Source organism: Equus przewalskii, chromosome X, assembly GCF_037783145.1.
Source record: "Equus przewalskii isolate Varuska chromosome X, EquPr2, whole genome shotgun sequence".
Classification (NCBI taxonomy): Eukaryota; Metazoa; Chordata; class Mammalia; order Perissodactyla; family Equidae; genus Equus; species Equus przewalskii.
Window position 1 is genome coordinate 75,016,919 of NC_091863.1, and position 20,892 is coordinate 75,037,810.

General features: G+C 34.8%; 1 protein-coding gene across 10 annotated transcripts in view; it reads left to right on the forward strand.

Annotated features, from left to right (window-relative positions):
* Nucleotides 1-20,892, forward strand: part of FAM133A (family with sequence similarity 133 member A) — a 48,640-nt gene that overhangs the window by 7,243 nt on the left and 20,505 nt on the right. For 3 of the 10 annotated variants that reach the window (XM_070606344.1, XM_070606337.1, XM_070606345.1), the window contains exon 3: nt 1,832-1,892. The exons of 5 other annotated variants lie outside the window; for them this stretch is intronic. The gene's annotated coding sequence lies outside the window, so the exon portion shown is untranslated. Of the gene's footprint in view, nt 1-1,831; nt 1,893-5,178; nt 5,222-17,763; nt 17,884-18,777; nt 18,867-20,892 lie in introns of those variants that run through there. 2 more of the 10 variants (XM_070606340.1, XM_070606346.1) reach the window with 2 other exon arrangements.

Consider the following 20,892-nt stretch of genomic DNA (forward strand, 5'->3'; position numbering starts at 1 on the left):
TTATTTTGAGATTCATCCATGTCACTATGTGCATGAAGAGTCATTTTCCTATTTTGTTGCTGAATAGTTATCCATTACTTGGATATACCACAATTTATTGATAGACATTTGTGTTTTGAGTTTAGGGCTGCTATGAACAGAGCTGCTATGTTCATTTCTATATAAGTCTTTGTATGGACATATACTTTCATTTCTTTTAGAAAAATACCTAGGAGTAGAAACACTGAATCACATGGTATGTGTTTGTTTAACTTTTTAAGAAATTAGCTGTTTGGCAAAGCGGTACAATTTTGCATTCCCATGACGAGTGTCAACACTTAGTATGGTCAATCTTTTTAAATTTAGTCATTTTAATAGGTGTGCAGTAGTATCTCATTATGGTTTTACTTTGCATTTTCCTAATGACTAATGATGTTGAACATCTTTTTATGTACTGATTTACCATCCACATATCTTCTTTGGTGAAGTGTCTGTTTGTATTTTGCCCATTTTTCTATTGGGTTGTCATCTTACTGTTGAGTTTTGAGAATTCTTTATGTACTCTGGATACAAGTATTTTATCAGATATAAGCTCTGCAAATATTTTCTCCCAATCTGTGGATTTTCTTTTCATCTTCTTAATAGTGCCTTCCACAGTTTTTCAAAGAGCAGAAGTTTGGTGAGCAATTTTGATGAAGTCCAATTTATCATCTTTTTTTTTTCCTTTATGGACCATGCTTTTGGTATCATCTCTAAGAAATCTTTGCCTAGCCCAAAGTCACAAAGATATGCTTCTACTTTCTTTAGAAGTTTTACACTTTTAGGTTTTATATTTAGATATGATCTATTTCTGTATGTGGTACAAGATATGGATTGAATTTTTTTCACATATATATATCTAATTGTTCTAGCTTTAATTGTTGAAGACAGTCCTTTCTCAACTGAATTACCTTTGTACCTTTGTCAAAAATTAATTGTCCATATATGTGTGGGTATATGTTAGCCTCTTTTTTTCTGTTCCATTGCGTACTGATTTTAATCACCTGTTTGGTAAATATTTGTTAGTTATGTTTGGGAGAGAACGAGAACCAAGTTGTGGGATAACAGAATTTCATTACAGTGCAGACAGTTACAGCAGCTGAGTCTTCATCCTTCACCTTTCCTTTCTGCTCTCAAATATCTGAGAGAAAGGGGCAAATAACCGCAGTAATAACCTAGAAAACAAATAGAAACAAGAAACACAAATACTCCTCTATTTTGTGGAGTTGCCAGTGTGTGGCTGTCTACAGTCCAGCCACAGGAATGGTAGCTCCATTATTCAGGAGCACAAATAATGCCTTTGTTGTTCTCGCTTTTGATAAGAAAGACCTGTTTGCTAAAATGTAAGTAAAAAGTATTCTCAAGCTGTTGATAAGTTATAGTTAAAAAAGGAATAGCAATAAAAAGTTGGTTATTATTTCACGCTATGGTTTTCAAAGCAAAATTATCTCATTCCATACTCATTCCTAAAGTACAGATACACACAAATGAATAGAATATCGTATGTGGCTATTACATTTCATTTTTAAAGGAAATATTTGTGAATTACATTTCTGACACCATAGCCTTAACTGCATGGAGTTTAAAAGGGCAGTTACAATTAATGCAATGGCAGGGAAGGAAAATCAGCTACTTTTTTGGATATTTGTCCTAATGCTAGTTTTCAACAAAAATAGCATACATTGTTCAAAAATGTAAATCCCTATCACAGAGGGACACTTTTACAAGGGCAGTCAAGAATCTTTTTCCCATAGTACTCCTTTGAAGAATTCCCACACTAAAATTCGAATAAAGCAAACCTTTTTTATTGCAGGTTTGGAAACATTTTATTTAATTCTACTAAAAAAGGAGGAAAAATTCGAAGTATTTGAATGGTGAGCAATATCCACGCATGTATATATGACTACAGTAACTATTTCTTAATTTTGCATTTTATTTGGACAATGTAGAAGAAGCCAAAATTGACATTTTCTGCCAATTTTCATCCAGAATACCAAAATAAATTTAATTAATTTGATTAAGAGCGTCCTCTGGGGAAAATTGAGTCTTACAGTACTGCATATCTTCCTGCTGGGAGGAACAAATACATATCCTTCAGCTCTTCAGAGATAACGGTCATTTTTGTTTCAAACAACATACACACAATTCACAAAACCCTTTCTTAGAGTTTAAAAGAGTAGAATCCCGATAATAATCAAGTCAATCAGTATTTGATTCCTTTAGTGGGACATTATAACCTAAGTGATTTTAGTGTAGGTTCTGGAGTCAGAATTGTTGGGCATGGATGCTGGTTTTTCCTCTCATTAGTTGTATTAGATATTGGACAGGCTACCTCACTTTTATTACCTCTATTCTCCCTCTCTAAAATGGGGCTAATAATGGCACATGAAACTCAAATTCAATTTTGTTTGATATTTTTCATAATATAATTATTTATCAAGATTATGTGTAAGGAGAGCTTTCATATTATATAGTCGCAAGCCACTCACAGCATTTCTTTCTGACTATGCTGTCACTTCTATTTTGGAAGCAGCATAGAAATCTACAAATAGAGATTTTCCAACTCTAATATGCATGAAAGTGGAAATTTCATGGATGTTGACAACTCCTTGACATTAATAATAATATTAGGTCTTGATAGTTCTAAGGTCAAATAGCCACTCATCCTGCTTGGCATTATCTGCCCACAGAATGTCTCCTGCTATTTCAAAGGAAGAAAAAAATCAACACAATTTTAATAAAATTAAATGACAAGTGTTGTTTTAATATTTTACATCACACACAAACCCCTTTCTTTCTTGAAAGCTTTCAAACTTCCTGACAGTCCTAAATTATACAATCTTCATTATCTAAACCTCAAACTTGTATCTCATGTTCATTTTTGATACTATTTATTTTTGTCACATTTGAAGGCTAGGAGTATAAAGTTTACATACAATTAACTACATATATCTTAAAATATAAGTCTCAATGTGTTAAATAATGACTTTTTAATATTAATAATGTTTTTTACTTTTTATGTGTTGGTTAAGTTTAGAAAACTGTGCATTGTGACTTAGTTATAAATGCTCACCTAATACCTTAGATTTCCTTTTTTATTTTCTATTACTTAGAGTAATGATCTCAAGCCTAACAACTGTGCGAAAATATTGTCCTTATTAGAAGTGGAAGGGATTTTAGAGATCATCTAGTCCAATCTCCTTAAACAGACTGGGGAAATCGACACTTTGCCTGTTAGATGGACATTCTAGGTGTTTCCAGGTATTTGTCATTACAATTTCACAGTTAACACACTTCACATATATTATTAGGTATTCAAAAAGTCATTTTCACAAATGTTAATGATTTTGGTTTAGCGGCAGATTAAGGGGTAAAGATTGTTCAGGTCCTCTAGCAATAGATAGTTATCCTAAGAATTATGTTGTAAGTGTTTATAATTATGACTGGATAATAAGAACTAACTTTATCACTTTCTCTGTATCAGACACTAGACTAAGTGCTTTACTTTTACTATTTCATTTTAATAAACCCATTGAGGGGTTTATTATCATCCTCATACTTTTTTTTTTTTTTTTAAAGATTGGCACCTGGGCTAAGAAGTGTTGCCAATCTCTTTGTTGTTTTTTTTTCTGCTTTATCTCCCCAACCCCCCCCCCCCCCCGCCCCGTACACAGTTGTATATCTTAGTTGCAGGTCCTTCTAGTTGTGGGATGTGGGACGCCGCCTCAACGTGGCCTGACAAGCGGTGCCATGTCCGCACCCAGGATCCGAACCCTGGGCTGCCGCAACGCAGCGCACAAACTTAACCACTCGGCCACGAAGCCGGCCCCTCATACTATCTTTATATGATGTTATCCTCATATCATCCTTAGTATCTTCAATGAATGCTAAGTGGATAACTTGTTCAAGGTCATATAGTTTATAATTGAAAGAGCCCAGATATGAAACCAGATGGTTTGATTCAAGATTTTGAGTTCTTAACCACTCTACTATACCATCGTTAATGAGCAAAAGTGAACAAACTTCTGGACAGAGGTGCTGAAACTGGAGATAAGTGACACCCGTGGCCACTCTTCCATTCCCCTGGTAATAGTTATGTTCTCATGGTGTTAGTACCCTTAGAGGCACCAGTCTTTGAGTTCCTCCGGCTTACACAACAGTCTTGACTTGAACTGACAGGGTATACTAGAACAAGCTAATTTAATGAAAAAGATGATTTTCATTAATTCTTACATGCTTAATGACTTTATTTGGTTAACAGCCAAACACTGGGAGGTCAGAGCTTAAAGTAAATGCCAATGTATCCAATCTACAATTAAATGAAAAATATCCTAGGCATTTTTCCATTGAAGTATCCCTAGCAGCAGAGGAAACTGTACTTTGGGGAGCCTGAAGGTATGGCCTGAAGCTGCCCATTGAAAGCAGGAAACTCCTTGAAATCTATACATTTTAACTATAAATTTCTTTTCAGTATTTGACTTGTATTCCATAATTTATTAACATTAGTTTTTATGTAAGAGTCCTTGTTCCTGAGTAAAATTGGCACCCAGGAAGATGTCCTATGATGATCTGATCCATTTTCCTGTGAGTTTCAGGCAACAGCAGAGGCTCTGGGGTCAGACTACCTGCATTTAAATCCTTCCGCTCGCTGTCTATATGACCCTGGACAAGTCACACATCTCCAACCCTCTCATGGGTTATGTTATCTTTAAAAAGAGGATAATGATAGGAAGTGCCCCATAGGGTAGTTTTTTAAGAATTAAGGGGAGAATCTATATAAATTATTTATCAGATGCATAAAGGCTCAATAAGTGTTTTCTATTATTATGCCATTCACAGGGCCACATACGGATTCCTATCCAAATTAAATAAGTATGATCCAGGGCAAAGGCTCATGATTTTAATCAGCTTGAGTTGCGGTGTTTTATACGTGCACCATCCATTTGAACTTAGAAAATAAGTTGAATTTGCCTTGTGACCCAAACTCACATTTTGTTGTTATGGTGAGAACTAATATCCTTGGTTTAGTTATTCTCCACTGTGGCAGGCTTTTCAATTAAATTATATGCTTAGCATGTAGTAAAGACTAATGCTTCAGCAAATATGGTATTAATATTTTCAAGGTGAAGATAGCTAACACTTCACTATTCTCTAATTCAGCAATGAAAGAGAAGTGAGGAAATTGCATCACGACTGACTACAAGTGAGTAAATGAACAGAATGATGAACTAGCTTTTAGTTTTCATCAAAAAATCTGATTAATACAGAGAAAGAAACAAGAAATGGAGCCATAAATTCTCCAGATTCATTACTTTGCTTGAGTGAGTCTCTTAGAACAGATGTAACCAAAATTTCAAAATTATAATATTGAGCAGGTTTATCTGTCTTCTTTTGTAACTGATGTTTTTCTGTCTAAAAGACTAAGTATTCTCTGTTTAGAGGTAACCAAATGCTCTAATTAATACAGTTTCATTATCTGACATCATGAGAATGTGTCTACCCTTCTCTGGAAAAAAAGGTTAAAAATGACATAAAGAAAGAATTATATAAATTATTAGACTAAATGACCAGTCTGCTTGCAGCTGCCTCGGTGCTCTTCCCTGGCTTCTAATATATGCTATACATAGTTCTTTGAAACATCTTCCTAAAAGCACTTATCACATCCCTGCTCTAATCCCATAATTTTAGTGATACTCTACTGTCCGGAATCAGACCTACAAGTATAAGCATAAGCTGTGTCTTTTACTCTTTGGTGACCTTCGGCAAATTTCTCAACTCATTTTGCCTCAATTTCCTCATCTGTAAGATGAGAATAATAATAGTACCTACCTCACAGAGCCATAGTGAGCTTTAAATAGCATAATACATGTAAAATGCTTAGAAGATGGTAAGTGCTCAATCAGTGAATTCTATCTTCCTTACTAATCTTCTCCAGGAATGCTTTCCTAGTGTAATGTAGTTCTTTAATTCTTCATTTCTTTTAAGGCTTATTTACTCAGACTACATTACATTTTTGTATGCTTTTTGATAAACATTATAACAGAGCCATATGGGTCATTTCTTATATGTACACATACACGTTCTTTTCCTAAGTGTATTTTAAATTTCCCTAAGGCAGGACCTAGATATTTTCTGATGTATAACTCTCCATCCTTGCACAGAGTGTTGCTCTACACAAGAACACACTTAGTACTAAGAAACTTCTTGAACTAATGAACTGGCTTCCTCATAGCAGGACTGTTTTCACTTGCTGCTGAAGTAAAAACCATTTTTAGCCTTTAATTACATCCTACTTTTATTCAACAATTGTCCCCTAAATGTGCCAAATTTACTGGTGCATAACTGCCATACAGCAAGTCACATTAGTTTACTGAATTTTCAGAATTTAAAGAATTAGTGTTTTAGCAATCAATTTCTAAATAGAAGCATCTTACACACTTTATTAATAGCCAGGAGGCTATGCAGAGACTTCAGAATGAAAACTCTGGAATCTAATGAGGATCCATATTTAATATTAAATTAAAATGTTTGTTTACTTAACTCTCTGTCATTGGAATTTTCTTTAATAAGATTTCCAGAGAACAGTTATCTGAAAATTGCTTTACAAATAATAAGAATTTAAAGGAAAATATATATCAAAATATCAGGGCATCCCTTTTCAACAAATTATACTCTGGATATCATAAAAATGGCTACTCATAAAGTGTCAGTTAAGTAAGATGAATAAACTCTAAAGACCTCTTGTGCAACATTGTACGTATAGTCCACAATAACGTATTATACACTTAAAATTTGTTAGTAGGATAGATCTCATGTTAAGGGTTTTTACCACAATAAAATAAAGTCAAATAATTATTAAAAAGGCCACCAGGAGGATCAGGTTAATTTTTTTATTATTATCAGAGCCTTGTTATTTGAATTATACATCACCTACATGTCACATTGAATTTTCCTTTCCGGTAGGACATTAAAAAACAAATTCTGGGGCTGGCAGCACTGCCCTCCTTTCCATTGTGCTCACAATCTAACTATTTTAAATTTTCTTTCAATCAAATTATTTTCTTTCCTTTTATTTTGAAACTCATGTTATTTCTCCTATTAACTTGTACAGCCATTTTTAGTGGAGAAAATGACTCTTGCTTCTAAAGACTTGTGCTGCCTTGAAAATGAAGATCATGAGTGGATCAATCATTCTTCTGAAAAGTTTATTTTTACCTTTGTGGGAAAAACTTTAGCCAATTCCTACAAATATCTATTTGGATTTTGTGGTATCCTTTTGTTCCTGTAGTTTTGTGACGATCTGAATAAATTTCAAGCCATAAAATGTTGCTTGGTCATAAAATTACTAGGCAAATTGCATTTTTCCACAAGTGATGTATACATAATTTAGCTGCTGATGATGTACATTTGCTTATAAGTTTACAATATGCTTACTAAGAGATTCTGTTTAATTCTGTAAATGACATATGTTTACTGGACTGAAATTTGAAATCACTGAACCGAAGTTATTATAAAATAATAAAAAAAAATTTAATGGGATGCACATTTCAAAGAGATAGCTATGACTGATAAAGTATTCTAGTAACTATTCCCTTCTACACTCTCCTGCATTCCAACTCTCATTTCACTATTTCAGACCTCTGTCATTTCCCATCTGGGTTATTTACCTCATCCTCATCACTTATCTCCCTACCTCAAGCTCTCTTGTTTCCCTTCCAGCCTATATTCTGCTGTGAAATTAACTTTTCTAAAATGCCATTTTCATTATGCCATACCCTTCTTGAAAATCTGCAGTGAATCCTCATTGAAAGGTAGAATGATATAGGGAAAAAACACCAACTTTGAAGTTAGACAGACTAGAGTTTAAGCTTTGGTCATTCCATGCAGCCTCTGGTAAGTGATTTTATAGATTTAAGAATCAAACATCCCTACATTTGCCACTTGTTAGCTGTCTTGCCTTGGCAAATTACTTAGTCTCACTAATCCACAGTCTCCTTATCAGTGAAATGTAGAAAATAATATATAACCGTACTAATTAGAGCTTTTTAGTTGTAAGCAACATAAATCAACTCTGGTTATCTTACCCAAAATTTAATTCGTTGGAAAAATAACAGAGTCTCACAGAGTCTGTGGAAGGCTATTGAGTCAGGTCTGGAAATAGGCGGGAACTGAAGTAGCTCTGGATACCTAGGAAGCAGAAAACACAAGCCTCATAACCAGAATAGTCTAATCATGATGTTAAGGATGAGATAAACTGGAACTTTGGTGATTTTCAATTTAACTGCTTGCCCCTTTGCTACAGGAGGGAAGGCCTCTAGTTATAGTCTCACTGGACTCTTCTCGAAAGAGAATCAGAGTACTATAAGATTAAGGAAATGGATGCCCAATATCCAGCATACAAGAAATGTTTACTATGCATGTAAACCACCAGTCGCACAGTAGGTGCTCAGTAAATGGCTACTTTAACAGGATAAATTCTGGACAACTTAATCAGGCATTCATGGCCATCCACTTTCTGGCCTCAACTTATCTTTTCAAACTTAGTTCTCTCCCCAAACCTATGCATAAATCCTGATTTCTCATCTCTTTCCTTCTGAGTCCATTTTCCCTGCCTGAAATGCTCTCAACGTCTCTCACATTTTAATATTCAACTTATCTCTTCTAAGACTCAGTTCGGCTCTTTTTCTGATCCCTGAGTCACTGATTTTCTATTTCCTCATTTCCTCTTAATCATAGATTGCCTCTTGACATCTTTTTTTGAATGGTAATCTTGTATTGTCTTATCCTTCGTGTGCCTTATTTCTCCCAGCAAGATTATAAACTTTTTCAGAGGAGAGATCATGTACCATATATTTCTTTGTTTCCTTGATGGCACTTAATCCAGTGTTATGTACATAGTAGTGCTCACAAACTTATGATAAATGAATGCAAGAACATGAATTATTAATTTAGATCAGCATTCATTTAATCATTACCTACTATATACTCAGCACTATGGTGATTGCTTTGAGGGTACAGGAAAAAAAATAAAACCTTGAAAGTTGACTTTGATGTAGCACACAGTCTAATTTAGGAGAGGAAAAATAAAAGCATGAAGCACTCCAAGAGTAATTATATTAGTAAGTAAAAAATACATGTGAAAATGTTATATATCAGTGCTAAGCGTACAAGAAGATGTAAAGAGCAGGAATTAACTAGATATATGTGAGGTCCAAGCGGATTGCCTTGTCTGGGATGAAGGGTTCACATTGGAAAATAATAAGAGATGGTATTAGAGCACATAAGGTTGGGGAAGACTTTGAAAGAGAATTTTATAAATTTAGATTTAATGTAGTAGGGAACAATAGTTTGATTAAATAAAATAAAGTCCATCTATACAAAGGAACACTAATCTGCTATCCACAGTGATGAATATTTATTGACTTAGAAAGATAATCAAAATATGGTTTTCAGCCACAAAAGCAGGTTACAAAATATTATGTATATGAATTAATTTTTTTAAATAAAGGGCATAAATACACATTAAAACATCTGGAAGTAAAGTCAACAAGGTATTAACTGTGCTTACATGTAGGTGGTGTATTCCATGGTTGATTTTTGTTTGAAAATTTTTTTAGCAGATTTTTTGTTTGAAAGAAAAACTATATATGTATATGTACACTTAAAGGTACTATAGGTTTTCAAGGAAAGTAGTGATGTGGAAAATAACATATGAGGCAGATTGCTTTAGCATCTGTATATAGATTTAAAATCAGCAAAATATGCTAAGAATGCTTGATTAGACAGTGGAAAGGGCAAATTTAAGAGATGTTTGGGAGAAAAATTAGTTTGCTATGTTTCTAATTTAATGTGGGGATTAAGATAGTGAGACTGAAAACAACACTGAAATTGTGAGGAATACAGAACAGATAAAGATGCCACTAACAGTTATGGAAAAATTGAGAAGGAAAGCTTATTGAGGTAAGAGGTAGAGAAGAGGAGTTAGTTAACTTGTGCAGAGAGTAGTATGAAAGGTAACTAGATATGTGACATTAGAACTGGAAAAAAGCTTAGCAGTCAGGGCTGGAAATATAGGCTTGTAATTTATTGGTATGTAAGGAGTGTTAGTGTAGATGGAGATTTTATGAAGATTAGTACATATGTAGGCTTAAGGAAAGCCAAGAGGAGGGGGCTTAGATGAAATCCACCAAATTCTCCCATTTACTGTATCCCTGTGTTTTTTTTTTTAAACAGATTTATTGAAATATAAAATTCATACTATAAAATTCTCTCTTATTAGTGTATAATTCAGTGATTTTAGTAAATCAATAGAGTTGCACAACTATCACCACAATTCAGTTTTAAAATTTTTCCATCATCCCAAAATGTTCTCTGGGGCCCATTAGCAGTTAATCCCTGCTCCCGCATCCAGGCTTCAACAAATGCTCTTCTGTTTTCTGTCTCTGTACATTTGCCTTGTCTGTACATTTTATATAAGTGGAATCATACAATATGTGATTCATTGTTTCTGGCTTCTTTCACTGAGCATAATGTTTTTAAGGTATATATATGTTGTAGGATATATCAGTAGCTTGTTCGTTTTAATTGATTAATAGTATTTCCTTGTATGGATATATCACATTTTGTTCATCCATTTACTAGGAGGTGGACATTTGGATTTTTTCCAAGATTTTTGCTATTATGGGTAATACTACCATGAATATTTACATACATATTTCAGTGGACATATATTTTTATCTCTCATGGTTAGATTCCTAGGAGTGAAACTGCTGTTATATGGTAAATCTGGGTTTAACTCGTTAAGAAACTGCTGTATTTTCCAAAATGTCTGTACCATGTTACATTCCCACCAGCAGTGCACAAGTGGTCCACTTTCTCCATATCCTCCTCAATACTTGGTATCATTTGTCTTTTTGATTATAGCCATTCTAGTGGATATGTAATACTTTCTTGTGAGGTTTTGATTTACATTTGCCTAATGACTAATGATGTTGCATATCTTTTCATGTCTTTTTTAGTCATTCATATATCTTCTTTGGGGAAATATCTATTCGAATCATGTGCCCATTTTTAAATTGAGCTTTTTGTCTTCCTAATAATTACTGAGTTGTAAGAGTTATTCAGATATTCTGCATACAAGCACTTTTATCAGATCTGTGATTTGCAAACATTTTCCTCTAGTCTGTGGCTTGTATTTTTATTTTCTTATTGAGGACTTTTGAGGAGCAAAAGTTGATAAAGTCCAGTTTATCAACTTTTTCTTCTGTGGATTATGCCTTCAATATTGTATCTAAAAACTCTCTGCCCTACCCAAGGTCATGAAAATTTTCTCCTATATTTTCTTCTAGAAGTTTTATAGTTTTAACTCTTAAATTTGGGTCTGTGATCCACTTTCTTTTTGCTGAGGAAGTTTCGCCCTGAGCTAATATCTGCTGCCAATCTTCTTCTTTTTGTGTGTGAGCCACGGCCACAGCATGGCCGCTGACAGTGGTGTAGGTCCTCACCCAGGAGCTGAACGTGGGCCACCAAAGTGGAGTGTGCTAAACTGAACCCCTAGGCCACCAGGGCTGGCACTGTGATCCACTTTGAGTTAATTCTTTGTATCTGGTATGAAATAAGGGTCTAATTTCTTTTGCTGTTTATTTTTTAATGTGGGTATCCAATTATCCAAGCACCATTTGTTGAAAAGACTATTCTTTTCCCCGTTTAATTGTCTTGGTACATTTGTGGGAAATCAATTGACCATAAATGTAAGGATTTATTTCTGAGCTCTCAGTTCTGTTCTACTTATCTATGTGCCTATCTTTGTACCAATACCACCCTGTCTGATTCACTGTGGCTTTATCGTAATTTTTGAAATCTGGAAGTGTGAATCCTCCAATTTTGTTCAACTTTTTCAAGTTTGTTTTGGCTATTTTGATCCCTGTAATTTCATATGAATTTTAGGATCAGCTTGTCAGTGTCAATTTCTGTGAAGAAGCTGGCTGAGATTTTGATAGGGGTTGCATTTAATCTATCTATCAATTTGGGGAGAATTGCCATCTTAACAATATTGAGTCTTCTAATCCAAGAGCATAAAATGTCTCTCTATTTATTTAGATATTCTTTAATTTCTCTCAGCAACGTTTTGTGGTTTTCAGTGACTAAGTCCTGGCAGAACCTCTGAGCTGAATGAACTGAGAGTGGGGAATATGGGAGCAGCTCCAGGCCCTAATGCATAGATTCTGAACTTTTGTACCTCAATGTCAGTGATTTTTCAAGAATAAACACTTCTCAGGTGGATGTATGATATTGGTCAATTTCCAGAGTGCTGAAATGGTTGCTTTTGTTAATTTTGTCAGGTGTATAGTGCTTTTGGGGGAGAAGATTTCCTCGTCTCCTCACCTAGACATAGTCAGAAGTTCTAGCATGCATGTATTTTTATGAGAGTTTGTGTTCCAAGCACATCAAACTCCAAAAGCCCAGTGATAGGATATCTATTGAGCTATGCCAATTCAATCAAAAAACATGTTAAACTACCACTTGTCTTGTAAATACAAAATGTATAGGTTACTGAATAATTTTTTTGCTTTGTATTAATTATGTGTCTGGAGTTGTGATGAAACAGTGACTGAGATTGACTACATAATTTAATTCAGATAAACAGATATATCAAGCACTTCTTATGTATTTGATACCATGGGAAATAATAGATGAATAAATCATTATTACAGCCCTAAGGAAATTCTCCATGTAGTGTCAGAGTCTAAACTAACTGAGGTATAAGGCAGACAGCCAAGTGTGCATCTCTTTTGTGCCCCAGACTCATATAATCAACTACGTATTCAAAATCTCTACTTAGATGTCTAGCAGGAATCTCAAAATTAATATGCAAAAACTAATTTGCTCACCCACCCTTTACCACTATTCTTTTTTAGTGAGCCCCGTTTCAATAAATGACACCTGTCTGCCAAGTTCCAGATACTTCATAGTCATCCTTGATTCCTTTTTTCTCCCTTATCCCGTATCCGATAATCAGTTACTGAGTCTTCTTGGTTCTGCCTCCAAAATAGTATCTCATATCTGCCCATTTGTCTCCTACTCTAGCACCAACATCCTAATCCAGATCATTTTCATCAACTCCTACCACCCCATTCCAAACTATCATAACTGGACTATTGTCTAACTCATCACTCTGCATTTCTTCTTAGCCCACTAATATCATTTCTTCATACAAGGGGCAAAGTGATCTTTTAAAAATGAAAATATGATCACCTCACTTCCCTGCTTAAAATTTTCAGTGGCTCCACACTTCATATACAGTATGATGTTCAGTTAAGGGTATTATTCAAGAGCCATGGCATTCTAACTTCAAACTAGTCCAAGTAACCATCATCTCTCACCTAGATTAGCATTGCTTATGCATCCAATCTTACCTCTTATCTATTTTCCACATACTAGAAAGAATAATATTTCTAAAATGCAGATGTAAGCATGTCTCTCTTTCTCCTCTATTCAAAAGTCTTCCCACAGCTTTTTGGACAAAGTTCAAAATCTTTAATATTGCTTACAAGGTTCATGATAATGATCTTGCCCATTTTTCCAGCATCATCCCATACAACCATCACCATTGATCATTACCCTCCAGTCATGTTGGGCTGTTGTTTCTTGAAGGAGTCAAACTCATTCCTCTCTCAGTACTTTCACTATGTTTTTCATTCTGCCTTGAACAGGCCCCCATCCTCTTTACCTAGCTGATGACTATTTATCTTTAAAGTCTTATTTTAAATCCCCCTTTCAAAGAGAAGTCTCCCTGAACCTATAGACTAAGTACTAGTTATGTGCAGTCATCAAACCCTATACATTTTCTTTTAGCAGTATCACAGTTTTAATTATGTAGCTGTTTGTGGGTTATTTATTTAATATGAGCATTTCTAAAATATATGAAGTTAGGGACCATGATTGAATACCAGCATTTTCTAGCACAGTGCTGGGCACATAGGAAACACTCAGTAAATATTGGTTGAATGAATGAGTGAACATGCCATGGAAATATAAGGGAGAAAGAAATTATTTCCTGCTAGGAGCAACTGAGAAGTCAGGGATTAAAGGAAAGTTATTCTAGGCAAAGGAAACAACATGTTTGTTCAAAGTCAAAGAGTTAGTTAGGATAGGTCCTGGGATATTTGAGGAATAGTAAGGTATTTTCTGTAGCTGAAGCATAGAGATCTCAGTGATAAATGGGGAAAGAGGAGAGAATAAGAGGAAGAGAGCTAAGGGGAGATGAAGTTGGAGACTCAGATTGAGGCAGGGTCTTTCTGCCAAACTAGGTAATTCAAGTTTAATTAAATAAACATTAGGGAGTGACTGAATTAGAGGTTTTTTTTAAAGGAATGTAACTAGAGTTGGCAATGTGGAAGATGGACTAGAGAGAGAAAAGAGTAAAGAATGACATATATCTATATATAGCAAGTAGGGCATACCTGGTACACAGTATTTGCATAGAAATCTGTATTATTTATAAGACCCTCCTAAAAGCTTATCATTGTGTGTGTGTGCATGTGTAATGTCAATCATATGTATATTCTTTAATTTCAAAATTTGCTTTGAAATTTTTGTTAAATAGGGTCAGAGATCCTCCCTTTAATTTTAATACTAACAATTCTAAAATAAGAAATTACATCAGCCTAACACATTTATCTTTTTGAAGTATGTTTGCATATAGTACCTTATTTGACTTTTACCAAAGCCCATAAACTAGAGACAACTTTTCTCATTTTATCAGTGGGAAGACTGGACTCACAGAGACCAAAAGACTGACCTAAGGTTATGCAACTAGTGGATGTGAGGTGCAACATTAGAACCATTTTCTAAGTCCAAGGCCCTTCTCAATTCAGCACACATCCAGGCATTTTAGTAGTAATTTTACTGTTGTTGCTTTTTATAACGGATTCTTTTTGTAAGTTTCATATCAAGCTTTTATAACTTTGAAGTAACAAGTTTGGCATTTCCTTCCTTCCAGTTGCCCTTTTGAAGTATTTCCACAATCTATAAGGCCTGAACAAAGACTGAACAAAGAAATACCTAGATAAATATAATCTTCATTAAAAGCCAAATGTTGATTATTATCTAGTAAAAAATAACACCTATATTTTAGACCTTTTAAAAAATCTAGGGGTTATTTTTAAAAGGGAAAGAATGAGTGGAATGAGTGCCCACATAGAAGAATTGCATTGAGTTGGCAGAACAAGATCATCTATTATCTTTAAAGGAAAGAAAAGATCAAAAGAAACAAGTCGAAATGAAAAAGATATAAATGCCAATATGGCTAAACATGTTTTAGGAAAGATGATATGGCATGCTTATTATTTATAGTAATTTCATTTGGAATGCCTTTTCTTTAAGACTTTATTTCTTAGAGCAGTTTTAGGTTTACAACAAAATTGAGAGGAAAGTACAGAGATTTTTCTGTATACCCTCTGCCTTCCACACATGCATAACCTCACCCATTATCAATATCACTCACCAGAATGGTGGGTTTTTTACCAAGGATGAACCAACAGTGACACATCATAATCACCCAAAGTCTATAGTTTAGTGTTTACTCTTGGTATTGTACATTCTATTGGTTTGGGCAAATGTATAATGACATGTTTCCACCATTATAGTACCATACAGAGTATTTTCACTGCCCTAAAAATCCTCTGTGCTCTGCCTTTTCATCTCCCCCCACCACTGTCCCACCCCTGGCAACCACTGACCTTTTTATTGTCTCCATAGTTTTGCCTTTTCCAGAATGTCATATAGTTAGAATTATACAGCTATGTAACCTTTTCACATGGATTTCTTTTCCTTAGTAATATGCATTTAAATTTCTTTCATGTCTTTTCATGGCTTGATAGCTCATTTCTTTTTGGTGCTGAATAGTATTCTAATGCCTGGAAGTACCACAGTTTACTTATCCCTTCACATACTGAAAGACATCTTGGTTGCTTCCAAGTTTTGGCAATTATGCATAAAGCTGCTATAAACATCCATGTGCAGGTTTTTGTGTGGACATAAATTTTCAACTCTTTTGGATATATATCAAGGAATGTGGTTGCTGGATTGTATGATAAGAGTATGTTTAGTTTTATAAGAAACCCTCAAAATGTCCTCCAACATGCCTGTACTGTTTTGCATTCCCACCAGCAATGTATGAGAGTTCTTATTGCTCCATATCCTTGTCAAAGATTGGTGTTGTCAGTATTCCAGATTTTTGCCCATTCTAATATGTGTGGCAGTATCTTGTTGCTCTTTCAATTTGCATTTCTCTGATAACATATTATGTTGAGCGTCTTTTCATAGTTTTATTTACCATCTTTATGGAATGTCTTTTAACACGGGAAAAAGTTTTGAAAATATTCTCCAATTACCATAATATAACATTTATAATGTAAAACTTCTGCCATGACACTTTTACCATTAGACTATAGTATAGACAGTATACTGAACATTCTTAAGAACTCGTTAAAATTTTATTGCTTATATTTTCAAAATTCCAGGTATCTTGTAAGGTCAGTACAATGGAGTCAGAAATTCAAAGTGAAATTAAGAAAAATTAAAAGCCATATTAAGATAAGCCACCTGCAAAATTAAACCAAGAGACTTCTTGTGAATATATAATTCAATTTGGAAACACCAAAAGTTTTGGTTGAGTTTCAGGGAAGTATGAATAGAATGTTATCATAAATTGAAAAGGTAAAATCTGATCATTTAACAGGAGACTGAATTATCTCAAAGAAAATTGCTACTTTAGGGAAAATCAGAGAGCTACCTGTGAGCTTCCAGCAATGTCTAGGAAAGAGAGTGCCTTGATTATCAGATTGGAATACTCTTGTCCCCAATGCAATGGTGGAGATGGGTGGGTAAATAAAATTAAGTCTGGAGGTAGTAATCATTAAGAGTATCTACTAACCCCTTTTTTTAAGGATTCCAGATTCACCATGTAATTTCTGATTATAATTTGGTTTTGTATGTATATTGGCTAATAGATTCAGAATATGCTGCTTATCAAACTGAATATCCCTGTTTACTATATTTCCCATTATAAACTAATAGACGGACCTTCTGATTTATACATAGATATCTTGTGACTTTAGTTAGTTTGAATTAGCCTCCCTAATCCTGGTACTACTGGCATATCAATAGAATTGTAAATAGTGTCTATATGGAGGGAGGCAAATATTATATCTGTATGGAAGGGCATGTGGGTGACATCATCCATCCACTTGCAATCAATAAAAGAACTATGTGGTGATATAGAATATGCTTATTTTTCCTATTTTTCTTGTTGTTTCTTGTTGAACTTTCCCTTATGGCAGTAGTTTTCAGGCTTTAATTTATACCATAATAACCTGAGGAAATTATTGAAATTACAAATTCCTAAGTCTCACTCCCAGAGATTCTGATACACTTTGTCTGGGATCGAGCACAGGAATTTGTGTTTTTAAAAAACACCCTAAATGATTCTGATCTTGAGGGCTAGTGGACTATACCTTGAGCAGCACTATTCTACGGAGAACCTTGCTATCTTTAAATAAGCCTGTGTTCTTAAAGTGATGGTTCACTGCTGGGAAAAATTTCATGGGTTTCAGTTAAGTTTCTGTTAACTGGCTAAATCAATAACATCTAACCAGTTCCAGGCCTCTAATTGGTCAGAACTGTGTGCAAATCACAGTGAGTATTGAGGAAGTAGATGGCAGTTTTATAAGGATAACTGATTTGGGGCAGGGCTAATGGAAAACAAAATGGCTGCCAGCTTCACCGTGCTGTGTCTTGCAAGGTGCATAACAGAAAATAAAATGCTCTGAGGAGGCCTTCCCTGTTCAGGAAGAGAAGAAATAGGTAGGTGGTGATGCTATGGAGTAGCCTAGGAGATATTATTCCCCCTCAAGTCTCCATCATCTCCCCATAGCCACCTCAAATAAAAAATCTAAGTAAACAAGTGTGCTTCCCTGGAAGTACAACTTTAAGTCCCTAACTTTCTCTAAGAACCAGATTACTGCCCCAAGCTCCTTTTATATAGAAATTTTTGAGCTTCCTCTGGAAATAAAGAACTATTTAATTGAGGATGTTCAGATGGAAGAGGATTCAGGAGATGGAGGAGGGGAAAGTAAGAGCAGGGAATCTGTTGATAGTGGTGTAGTCTAGGTTTATAACGAGGAAGTGACAGAACTAGGGTTTGAGTCCATCAAACTCCAGACTCCAGACTGGTAGAAAACAAATTTATTCCTTAGATTGTTTTGGACTGTGAAATTATTTCATAAGATTTACCTCAATATTGCTCTTTTGTTATTATACGTTGTAAATTTGAAAGTACTATAGAAATATAAAATAGGAGTCCAGGTGTTGGGGCAGAATTTTGTTGAGTTTCAGAACAATGATTCCATTGCGGGTGAAGGAGTTTCAGTAGGCAATGAGGAGAGAATACATTAGGGGACCAATTATAGGTAGGAAAAGTATGAAAGCAGGGAGCAGTCTGTCGTTACTTATAGTAGACAGCTGTTTATGATTGAATAAATTGCTATAATGGTGAGAAGGGCTAATCATAACCTTTTAAGGAGGATTATTACTTTGGCTGAATAAAAGAAGCTTTTGTTCTGGTCAGCATGACTTTTCAAATTTGTTTACATTTTTTGGTTACTTTAAGTTTTGCTTCTGTAACCTCAAACTTACTGCCAACTTAGTGCAAGGACTTTAACAAATATTATCTCGTTTCTCATTTATTTTTGATCAAAGTGGAAGAATCTGAAAAGGAGACTAGAAAGAAGCAGTTAGGAAGGTGAGAGGAAAACCATGAGTGTGTGTAATTCTGTAAGCCAACTGAGGTAAGTGTTTCACGGATGAGGGAGTGATCCACTTTGTGAATTGATGCTTATTGATGAAGGTAAGACAAAGTATGAGAATTGATCATTAGTTTTAGTGACGTGGAGGTCATTAGTATCCTGGACAAAAAATGTTCCCATGAAGTGATTGAGGTGAAAGCCCCATTGGTGTAGATTCAAGAGAGAGTGGGAGAAGAGAAGGTGAAAACTGTATAAACAGCTCTTTCTAAGAGTTTTGCTAAAAAAGGGCAACAGAGAAAGGGAGCATTAGATAACAGGGAAAATGGGGTTGAGAGAGGTGATCTTTTTGGTTTTTAAATGAAAGAAACAATAACATATTTATATGTTAATGTTTTTTGAGAGCTTCGGCAGTAAGTACACTACACATAGATCCTTTCCTTATGAAACCATAATCTAGTGGAGGAGAATGGTAATAAATTTATTATTGCACAAATAATTAGATAATTATCATTGCAATGAGTATTAAAAGAAAAAATACAAGATCCTATCAGGGCATAAGTGTCTGCCCTAACTTTTTCAAGGACATCAATAAAGGTTTCTCTAAATAAAGAATATTCAGGTTGCACTTAGGGACGGGAATACTACGTGCAAAGGCCCTGGGTAGAGGGAATATGGCATATCTGAGATACTGAGTAAAGATCATTGAGTTTGAAATACAGGGAGGGAGGAGGATGAATGGGGCGGAAGGTAAGCTTGAAGTGAGAAGTAGTGGCCAGATTATTTAGACTGGAGCCCATAGACTCAATTAAGGTCTTTGGTTTTTATGCCAAGAGCATTAGGGATCCTTGACTTTATGTGTTGGCCACAACAAAAGTGAACTAGCCAAAATTGAAAGGTAAAAGTGGAAGAGAGAGGAAGCAGAATAGAAAGGTGAAGTGCATGACCACTATTTATACAGTAGTCTCCCTTTAACTTTGGTTTCCCTTTCCACAGTTTCAGTTACCCACGGTCAAGTGCAGTCCAAAAATATTAAATGGAAAACTTCAGAAATAAACAATTTATAAGCTTTAAATTGCTCACCATTCTGACTATTGTGATGAAATCTCATGTCATCCTGCTCCCTCCTACCCAGGATATAAATCATCCCTTTCTCCAGCCTATCCATGCTCTATAAGCTACTAGACACTTATTACTTAGTAGCCGTCTTGGTCATCTGATCAACTGTGGCGCTATCGCAGTGCTTGTATTCAAGTAACCCTTATTTTACATAATATTAGCCGCAAAGTGCAAGAGGAGTGATGCTGGAAATTTGTATATGCCAAAGAGAAGCTGTGAAGTGTTTCCTTTAAGTGAAAAGGTGAAAGTTAATAAGGAAAGGAAAAAACCCATATGCTTTGGTTGCTAAGATCTATGATAACTTTTATTACAGTGTATTGTTATAATTGTTCTATTTTATTATTAGTTATTGCTGTTAATCTCTGACTTTGCCTAATTTATAAATTAAACTTTATCATAGGCATGCATGTATAGGAAAAAACATAGTATATATAGGGTTTCAGTACTATCCGTGGTTTCAGGAATCTACTGGAGGTCTTGGAAGTTATCCCCTGTGGATAAGGGGGGAGGACTGTACTGCTGCAGGCGACCTTAGGCCAAGATTATTTGTAGCTTCATAATCAGTTATTTCTCCATACACTCAATTTATTTAGTTTTCAGCAACTGAGAGATTTTTGTCTAACTGATCAAATCATACAGTGAGCAGGTCCAATTTGTTTGTTAAGATCACCAAAAACAAAAAATCATATCACTCCTTAATATCCTTCCATGGCTCTCTTTTTGTTCTCTCTCTCTTAAAAATTAAGATATTTTCCAACTTTTTGTTATGAAATTTTCAAACACATAGAAAACTTGAAAAACTTTTGCAGTGAACACCTATATACCCACAACCTAGTCAAGAATTTTTACCATTTTGTTGTATTTAGTTTCTCTGTTTTGCTGCACAATTTGAGAGTAAGTTACAGACCTCATGATGCTTCATATGCAAAATTTTCAGGATGCATTTCCTAAA